The sequence below is a fragment of the Papio anubis genome, chromosome 16, assembly GCF_008728515.1.
Source record: "Papio anubis isolate 15944 chromosome 16, Panubis1.0, whole genome shotgun sequence".
NCBI classification, from domain to species: Eukaryota; Metazoa; Chordata; class Mammalia; order Primates; family Cercopithecidae; genus Papio; species Papio anubis.
The window spans coordinates 89,657,214-89,666,191 of NC_044991.1; the positions used below are offsets into that span (position 1 = coordinate 89,657,214).

The 8,978-nt window shown below is 60.4% G+C and overlaps 1 long non-coding RNA gene across 1 annotated transcript in view; it reads left to right on the forward strand.

The window, feature by feature from the left end:
- Window positions 1-3,473, forward strand: part of LOC103887883 — a 47,567-nt gene extending 44,094 nt beyond the window's left edge. The window contains exon 4 of the long non-coding RNA XR_004179143.1: window positions 3,031-3,473. This is a non-coding gene — a long non-coding RNA (uncharacterized LOC103887883). The remainder of the gene's footprint in view (window positions 1-3,030) is intronic.
- Window positions 3,474-8,978: the final 5,505 nt, after the last annotated feature.

Sequence of the window (8,978 nt, forward strand, 5' to 3'; positions counted from 1 at the left end):
GGAACCCAGCTGGACATAGCACAAGCTGCTATGGGAGTTGCTGTCCTGGAGCGGGCACTCACCCTCCGTCCCGGGTCGGGCACTCACCCTCCGTCCCGGGGAGGGCACTCACGCTCCGTCCCAGGTCAGGCACTCACACCCCGGGGCAGGCACTCACACTCCATCCCGGGGTGGGCACTCACACTCCGTCCCGGGGCAGGGACTCTGACGGGAACAGCTTTGACACGCCAGCTCACCCACATGCACATCTTTGGGGCACAGAAGGAAACTGGAGCCTCCACAGAAAGCCCACGTGGTCCTGGGACGATGTGCTCCATGGAGAGTGGCTCTGGGTGGGAGCAGATTTTTTTTTTCTCAACCTTATGATGAAACTATGTTAAAGAAAATAACATTGGCCAGGCGCGATGGCTCACGCCTGTAATCCCAGCACTGTGGGAGGCCGAGGCGGGCGGATCACGAGGTCAGGAGACGGAGACCATCCTGGCTAACACGGTGAAACCCCGTCTCTACTAAAAATACAAAAAATTAGCCAGGCGTGGTGGCGGGCGCCTGTAGTCCCAGCTACTCGGGAGGCTGAGGCGGGAGAATGGTGTGAACCCGGGAGGTGGAGCTTGCAGTGAGCCGAGATGGCGCCAGTGCACTCAGGCCTGGGTGACAGAGCGAGACTCCGTTTCAAAAAAAAAAAAAAAAGGAAATAACATTATCCAAGGACCTGCCGTCACTGAAATCATGCGTCATGCAGCCTCTTTAGACTCTTCTTTCACTTAACAACATGCCTTCAAGGTTCCTTCAGATCTTTTCAGAGATTGATACACATTTCCCTTTATTCTTGATCAGATTCATCATATTCAAATATTATAGTTCGTTATGATTATTTTACTTTTAAAGACTGGGTTTCGCTATGTTGCCCAAGCTGGATGCGAACTCCTGGGCTCAAGCAATCCTCCCGTCTCAGCCTCCCGCGTGGCTGGGATTACAGGCGTGAGCCACATTGTAGGGCTTCATTTCTCTCTATTGTCGAATAATATCCCATTGTCTGGATGGGCCGTAGTTTGTTCATGCATTTAATCCTGTTCTGCTGAAGCACATCTTGGATGCTTGCACGTTTTGGCGACTCTGAATGAAGCGGCTGCAAGCACCTGAGTGCAGGTTGTTTTGTGGCAGGGAAGGCCTTGCTGTAATGACACAGCGTGCTCAGTCCTAGCGTTACGGCTTGAATTATGTCCACGAATAATTCCTGTGTTAAGTTTCTAACCCTCAGTACCCTGGAATGTGGCTTTCTTTGGAAACAGGGTCACTGCAGGTGTAATTAGTGAAGATGGTATCATACCGGAGTAGGCCTTGATCCAATGTGAGTGCATCCTGATACAAAGGGGAAATCTGGACACACAGCCAGCCACGCCATCTCCATCTTCATGTAACGGTGATGGAAAGATTGAGGCGGAGAGCCAGGGGGTGCTTCTATGAGCCAAGGAATGCTGGGGTGCTCGCAGCGGCCAGGAGCTGGGAGGGAGGCCTGGGACAGAGTCTCCCTCACAGCCTCTGGAAGGAGCCAACCCCACTGACAGCTGGATCTGGGACTTTGGCCTCCAGAACCACAGACAACGCATTTCTGGTGTTCAGCTGCCCAGTCTGCTGTCCTTTGTCCGGGTGGCCCCCAGATGCTCACATACCCAGGGGGCCTGTGTGTTTAGGGCTGGTCATGGCCAGGCAGCATGGGAGGACTTTGCACATGGGATCTCCTTGCAGCTAACTGCCTAGGAGGGAGGTGCTGGTATCCCTGTGTTTGGGGCTCAGGCTGCCTCCTAGGTGGTGGTCCCAGCCCAGGGCTCCACAGCTCAACTGCTTACAGCCAGCACCCGTGATGTTCACCTCCGCCGCGGCTGAAGATCGTGAAAAGTTGGTGCTCAAAGAGCAGCAGCCTGGGGTTCGCCCTGGCAGGTGACCCCCCCTGACCACACACGCACAGCCTCCCCAGCTCTCAACAGCCCCACCGCTGCTCCCGAGGGCCTCTGGAAATTTGGAGCTGAGGTGGGGCTTTGCCAACCTCTCCCGCTTTGTAGCCCATCCATCCCCTGCCAGCCACCCTGCCGCTGACGAGGCACCGATAGTTATTTCTGCAAGAAAAGCAGCTTTCGCTCTCGCTTTATTCCTTCAATTATGCAGCCGTGTCTCGACGACGCCATTCGTCAGAGTGGTCGGGCTGAGGGGGACGCTGCAGGGACAGGACAGCTGCAGCCAGCCCTGTTGTGACCTTGGCCACTGGGGAACGCCCTTTGTGTTATCAAAATTAATTATTTCTGGGAGAAATGTCACCCAGGCCCTCACGAGTTTGAGACGTGGAGACAGAGCTCCTCCCCACACTCTTAGCATGCCTGGGGGGGCCCGGGGGGCCAGGCTTCTCCGAGTCTAGGGGTGGGGGTGCTGCTTCTCTGTTTTCGGTCCCGGCGCCTCTGCAGGCTGTCCTAGGGTGTCTGAGGCTCTTGCCCCAGACCTTGGTGGGTTTGGTAATTAGGGGTGGTGGTGGGGTGGGATGGGAGGTCGCTGCTTCGGTGGATCCGGAGTGCTAAGGCCCACAGGCCCAGAGTGTGGCGGGAGGTTGTCGGCTCTATGGCCAGCAGCCAGCTCTGCCCAGCTCCAGGCCCAGCTCCTCGCTGCCCCTGCCTAGGCCCCAGAGCCTCCCTCTGGCTCTGCTCCTAGAAACTATCATCTCCCCTCAAACCTCCAGGGGGGGTTCTCGCCCCCTTAGAATTAAACCGAAGCTCTCGTGCCGGCTGCAGGCTGATAGTACCACGTGACACCTGGCCACTGGCCACCCCTTCATTGTCATGGTTTGCGTGGGTCTCCGTGGCCTGGCTGGGGCTGGGGGCGGTGCCCAGAGGCTGGGACCCTCACACCCACCAGCACGCCCCGCTGACATGACCTCCCATCTCTATGCCCTCTGCAGAGAGGTGCTGGTCGGGATGCATGGCTGGCCTGAAGGGGTTCGAGGGAAGCCCGCCTGACAATTGCCTCTGTGTGTCCTCTCAGCATATCTAGAGAAACGCTCAGGAGGATTCTTAACGACTTCAGTGGGATGTGTTTGCGGTTTACCTTCAAAGCCGTGGCCGCCCTTTATTGAACAAATACCTGAGTCAGAAGCTCCGCTGAGGGACCCAACGCGTTTGCTCCCCCGGGCCGGGTGGTCATCTGCCATCATCACGTTGTTTTCCAGAGGAGGAAACGGAGGCACAGGAGTTCTAAGCAACACGCTCAAGGAGTCACCGAGAGAAAGTGGCAGAGTGGGGATCAAACGCTGGGACTCAGAGGCAGCGCCGCTCCCACAGCTGCCTCGGGGCGACATCCTGGCCCTGAGCCGGGCCCTGGCGCTGGGCGTCCTGGCTGAGGGGCCTGGAAAGACCCTGGGTCTCTGCCACGGCCTCCTGCTGGGCCCACATGAGCCCGGGCGACGCCTGGCACCGCAGGTCCTGCTCTTCCCCACAGCTGCCCGCCGCGGCCCGCCCCGCCCCGCCCCGCCCCTCCCGAGCCTTATGGTTGTGGATGGATCAAAGCCCCCGTGGTTCCCCCCACCCGCTTCCTGGGAGGTGACCGATACCAGAGATTAGCTGCCTAAACAATTAAAAATCCTGTTTACCAGCAACTGGGACTATTTCAGGTTTCACCTTTCAGCCAATCAATGCCCGGTCTGTGCGGTCAATACCAGGGTCTCTGTCTGGTGCCCAGGAAGCAAGGGACACCTTGCTGTCTGGTGCCCAGGAAGGAGGACCCACCATGGGGGCTTCTGGGAGGGCACAGTGGGGCTGTGTCCGAGAGGGTCAGGGGCAGTGCTGGGCCCTGGGAGCCCTGGCAGGGTGCCCCTTCAGGGCAGGGTCTGGGGGCTGCCTGGGGGCTCTGTCCTCATGGGGAGTCACCAGGTGGCACTGCCTGCTGGCCCTGAGCCCTCCATGCCACTCTTTCCTCCTCTCCAAATGGCAAAAAATCCAGAACCAGCTCACGGGTTTGTTGGAAGATCCTGTGTGGTACGAGATACGCAGGCCCAGTGGACGGCAAACACCCCATAGCCATGACCGCACCAGTGGTGACACAGCTGTCACCACCCGCCTCAACATTGCCCCAGCTGCGGCCTCTGGGTGAACTCAGTGGACCTCAGCGGTTCCGGGACCCCCAGATCTTTCCAGAGGGGCTAGGGCTGGGGGAGGGTCTGATTCAAGGAGACCAAGCACCTGGGGTGGGGGCAGATCCAGCCCCCTCTTGCGAAAGGGCCTGTGGGACAGCCGGGGCCTCGCTCTCTGCAGTGCTCAGCTGGCCCTCCCACGCCTGGCCAGCCTCCGTCAGCTCCACTCCCGGGGGCTTGACCCTCTCCCGCCTTTTCCCCATGAACGCCCCTCCTCCCATGGCCAGAGACACACACAGGAGCTGGGACAGGGGGACGGGGGAGATGGCTCCTCTGGCCCGAATGCAGCCCCCACCTCGAGTAAGTCACAGCCTCCATACTTCCTTCTCCAGGAACCGAGTTGGCCGCAGGCACACAGCCTTGCCGCTGAGCCTCGGTGCTCGTTGGGGGCTGGGCCCCCTTGAAAGAGAGTGAGGCGGTCAAGGAGGAGCAAGCAGGGAGAGGCCCACGGAAGCCCAGCACCTCGGCACCACCAGGACGGGCCCCCGGCCTTCAGCCTGCAGGGCTCATTCATTCATTCACTTAGAAAGTCTACTGGGCCCCCACAGTGTAGGGACTCGGCGAGTGAGTGAAACAGCCCCCCATACCATCCTCGCAGAACACGGAGCTCGGGCCTCAGCTGGCAGGGGCCCCATGCCCAGGATCCAGCTGGCAGGCTACAGCTGGGGTGACTCATCCGGAATCCGGGGAGATGGGCTGAGGGCTGTGGAGGGGCCATAGGAGGGCCTGGGGTGGGGCTGATGGAGGGGGACACAGGGCAGCCAGGCTGGGGGGCTGAGGGTGCAAGGTCACAGGCCCCAGGGCCCCCAGTCTGGGTGCCGCGTGAGTCGTACCCATGTCTGGGGGACTAGGACCTGAATTGGCACAAGGCAGCACCCGGGAGCCCCACCAACTGGAGACGTCCAGTAAGAGTAGAGGATCTATCCAGCAACCACTGAGGGGCCTGGCCTGGTTCTGGGGACCCCTCCCCTCCCAGAAGAGGCCCAATCCCCCTGAAGGTAGTGGGGGGATGCATCTCCTACTGTCTGAGTTCACAAGCAAGACACAGGAGGCGGGGGCTCCCTCGGCCGCAGATAGGCTCCAGGGCTGGGCTTCAGGGCTGGTGCACTTGGACTCATGGGTGGAGAGAAGCCGAATTTTTTGACAGCCCCGAAAGACGGCCAGTGCCCAGGACTTCTGACGAGAGACACATGGATGGTTTCACGGAGGCTGGACCCTTCTGTGTGTGTCCAGGATGACAGAGGGCAGGGGACCCCTCCACGCCCAGCCAGCCCAGGACCCCTTGGTCCCCAGCACGGCCTGGGTCTTGCCTCATTTCTCCAGGATGCCAGACAGACGCAGGGGCCTTGCTTGTGAGAGAGGCCAGTCCCAAAGAGGCCTGTGGGAAACAGAAGGCCTTACTCCCCCACCCCAAGGAGGGTCTTTCTCCCTTGGTTTCTGCTTCCCTGAGGTCTCCTCTTAGGTCAGAGGAGGGAGTTCCCACTGGTAAAGACTGAGGGCGGTCAAAGGCCCCAAAGGCCACTCTGCTCCTTCCTTGCCGGGCTGGGTGATGACCCTACAGTGGGGTGGGCCCCTCACCAAGGGGCAGGGGTGCTGAGAGCAGGCGCCGGGGCCTGAATGAACTGCTGCCCCTGCCCTGCTCAGCCCAGCCAAGTGATCCCTGGGCTCTCACCGGGTCCCATGTTTGAAGATGCAGGGGCGGTTGAGGCAAGGGTCCCATCTAGGAAAGGGAGAGGGCTGTGGCCAGGGCCGGGGAACAGTTCAGTCATGGGGGAAGAAGGAGGCGGGTGGGAGCTGCCAGGTTGTCAGGCTGGGATCGAGGAGGTGTCCCTGCTAGGGATCGGATAAAGCTTCCAGGGGCAGGGGAGGAGGGTGCAGTGTCTGTGGGTAGGGGCAGGGGGCCGGCAGGGGCAGCCACAAGAGACGGAACCTGGATAGGAAGGGACAAGAAGGGTGACACCCGCAGGGGTGGGAGCCCCAGGCTGGATCGTGGAGCTCACACTAGGCCTGAACGTGTGCTACACATCTTGGCCAGAACAGGTAGCCACCTGGCTGTGGGGGAACAGGTAGGGGTCTGGTTTCTCCCAGGAGGTGGAGTGGGTTCTTGAAATTGCCTCCTGGGGACTCTTTTTTTTTTTTTTTTTTTGAGACGGAGTCTTGCTCTGTCGCCCAGGCTGGAGTGCGGTGGTGAGATCTCGGCTCACTGCAACCTCCGCCTCCTGGGTTCACGCCATTCTCCCTCCTCAGCCTCCCGAGTAGCTGAGACTACAGGCTCCCGTCACCATGCCCGGCTAATTTTTTGTGTGTTAGCCAGAGATGGGGTCTCAATCTCCTGACCTTGTGATCCGCCCGCCTCAGCCTCCCAAAGTGCTGGGATTACAGGCGTGAACCACCGCGCCCGGCCCTCCTGGGGACTCTTAAGTCAAAACAGCCACGCTGGTGACCCCTGCCCCATCCCCCCAGATAACAGGGGCTGGAACATCAGGATTGGCGTGAAATTCCACATCTATCTTCTCGCCTGACCCTTGCATTGGGACTGGACGGAGCCTACTGACAGCTGGAGGCTGGAGGCAGCTCTTGGGACAAGTCCCTGGCTTGGGCAGGCGCAGGAAGCTGGCACCCTGGGGTACCAGCCAGGCCTCTGGCCGTAAGCAGCAGATGGCTCTGAGAGGTGGGTGCCCTTCCCACAGCCCCCAGGGCGGCTCGCTGGAGCACAGGGGGTCCTCCCCGGGACGTCACTCTCCTAAGATGACGGGAAGGAGGCTGAGGGACTGAGAGGCGGTGAGCATCTATTGCCTGGCCCTTGCCTCTCACCCCTCAATCTCCCAGGACTAAGATGGGGCTAGGTCTGCACTGCCGCAGAAATGGACGTTTCAACCAGCCAGCCACAGCTCTCATTTCCTGACTGTCCTGGTGGAGACAGTGGCCACACGGCCAGTGTCACAGCAGCCTTCGCCTCTGCAGGGACACCGGTTCATTGGCCTCCTGAGGCCATGCGTGGACACTGGGCTCCTTGAGCCAGGCGGGGACACTCTACCTGGCTAGTTAATGCCACTCGATGTTAGAAGTTTGAGGCAACGTTGCTGTCATTTTAAGTGCCTGCCGATTTCTGTCACCCAGCTGGGTGTCAGGACACAGATGTACTTTGAAGGGGCCTTCTGATATTTCTATTGGAGGAGTGAGGTAAAGAGCCCGACCTGATGGTGGAGTCTGGGGGCAGTGAGGCCATAGGTTTATCTAGCTGGTGAGGTGATGCCCCGGGTGGAGGCTCAGGTGTCCTGGATCAGGGACTGGGCTGGAGGGTGGCAGCCCTTCAACACCCTGCAGGGGATGGGGTGAGATCACAGCGGTGGGAAGCACCGCTGGGGACAGGGTGGGGGGTGAGGACAGGCAGGCTGGACACCCTGGACCCACTCGAGGGCCTGCAGGGATCTGAGCAGGCGAGAGGAGGCAGAGCACGGGGAGGACACGGTGAGAGGAGGCAGAGCACGGGGAAGACACGTAGGAGGGAAGGAGGGCAGGAAGGAAGGCTCATTTTTTTCCCTTCTAGAAATCATGAACTGGTTATTAGAAATCACTGCAAGGCCTTGCTGCTGGTGGGGAGGAGGCGGCACCTGCAGCAGAGGCTGGCCCTGAGTGAGTCTCGCGCCTCACACCCTGTTCTGCACCAGGGCGCAGACCCCCGAGTAGCAGCCCTGAGGCCACAGCCTGGCACTCATCTGTCTCCAGCCCAGAGAGAGGCCCGTGGCAGCTGTGGGGCCAGACCCCCCAGAAGGGTGGTTGAGGGGTGGGGACCGGGAGACAGATGGTGTCCGAGGCTGTCCTGATTCTGCCTGTGGGCCTGAAGATGAGTCTGAGCACCTACTACGTGCTAGGGAGTGTGCTAGTCCTGGGGAGTCAGCCACACAGGACTAAGGGCTCTGGGGCAGGGATGGTCACTGCAGCCTCTGACCGCCAAGAATTGCAGTTGAGGGGGTGGGGGTCAGGGGGCTCCTGACTCACTAGTCTCAGACCCTTCACAGCACTGTCCCACTTGTCACCTGGACCGTCACTGCTGGGCCACCCCCACCACCCCAGGCTGCAGAAGGGTGCGAGCAAACATCCTCCTTTTCCAGGTGGGGAGGCCCAGGCCCAGGCCCAGGGAGGAGGCCCCTGGCCCACCACTCAGAGTGGTGGCAGGGCTGGACACAAATGGGGGCTTCAGCTCCAGGTCAGGGAGCCCCCATCCCCAGGCCTAGAAGGGAGGGTGACTCTGCAGCTCTGTGGCCCCCACGGCCCCTCCTGCGTACTCCCAATTCCGCTTCTCGAGAAAGGCTATTCTCGGGTCTTCCCAACAGGTGCCGAGCATGGAGCATGAGTCTGCGCTGATGTCAGCCTCCCAGAGCGTCTTGGCTGGGCCTCGAGGCCACCTCCACCCCCAGCTGTGCTGAGAAGCCCGAGGCCCGAGACTGACAAGTGTTTCCGGGGCTGGTACGTCCTGGGCTGGCTCCGAGGAGGGGTGGCTTTGGGCTGGGGCTGTCACCCATATCCGGGGACTACAGCGAGGGCTGGAGAGTGCCCTTCCCTGCCCTCCAGGGGAAAAGACAACCCTGACATGGGGGTGGATGCCTCCTCCTCCAAGAAGCCCTCCTGGTCCTGGGTGGCCCCCACTGTACCTGCCTCCCATTACTATGTACCTGCCTCCCATTACTATGTACCTGCCTCCCATTACTATGTACCTGCATCCCATTACTATGTAGCTGTTGGTTCTGAGCTGGGCTTTTGGGGAGGGGAAAACAGGGCCGTGTCCAAGTTGGCACTTGGA